The sequence below is a fragment of the Buceros rhinoceros genome, unplaced genomic scaffold (assembly GCF_000710305.1).
Source record: "Buceros rhinoceros silvestris isolate BGI_N320 unplaced genomic scaffold, ASM71030v1 scaffold24825, whole genome shotgun sequence".
NCBI classification, from domain to species: Eukaryota; Metazoa; Chordata; class Aves; order Bucerotiformes; family Bucerotidae; genus Buceros; species Buceros rhinoceros.
Window position 1 is genome coordinate 3,505 of NW_010413750.1, and position 960 is coordinate 4,464.

Below are 960 nucleotides of genomic sequence, written 5' to 3' on the forward strand. Positions count from 1 at the left end.
TCCGGGCAGAATAACCTGCGAGACGACATGCCTCGGGCAGCAGGGACTCTGCCTGCCGACTGTCATCACCCACATGCAGTTTGAAATTGCCTCCCCCCTCCTCCGACTGAGGGCTGCCAGTCAGCTGGAGGCCACCCATGTCACTTCAGGCACATGCCACCAGCGCTCTGCTGGCCTTGGGCTCTGCACGCTCCCAGCCAGCCCCAGGTGGAAGGAGCTCACCCACCGAGCAGGCAGCGGGGCAGGAGCCCACAGGCACAGCTGTACCCCACAAGGCAGTAGAAACTGGGATAAAATTCTCCAGGGGCAGCTGCCCGAAAGCTGTCCAGCCTCCCCAGGGCACTCACAACCTCACACAAGAGTCAGGGTTGGTGTCCGGGCATGAAGCCTTGGGACAGGACAAAGCAAAGCCCTGAGAAGGGGCCCTGGTGCTGGGCAGCTGAGGAAGTGGTTCTCCCAAGGAGACGCGTGAAGCACGAGGTTTAGCGCTGCAATGAGACACAGCGTGTTTGGGGGCACAGGGAAACAGGCTGAAGGCAGTCCCCCGACAGAAAGGTCTGTAGTGTCAAAGGGCAAGAGCTGCTGCACGCCCCCGGGAGCAGCACGGTGCCCCGGGTCTGCGCAGAGCGCGGCAGCAAAGCAACCACCGAGGTATCTCGGGCAGCGAGGCTCTCCCCTCCCCATTCAGGAGCCGAGGGCAGAGTCTCTGCTGACTGCAGCTGGAAAAGGGCCTGTCCGGGGAGAGCCCCGGGCTCACTGGTTCCCTAGCTACGCCGTTGTCACAACTTGGGCAGCACACTTTAACCTTTACGCTTTCCGCGGGTCTCTCTGGGCAGCCAAGCCCTGCCTGCTCCCCAGGAAACCCTACACCCCGTCTAAATCGAGCAGCGGGGCGGGCAAGAACAACATCCCCACCTGAATCCCGGCCATGCCGCTGTAACACAAGCCAGCCTGACCCGC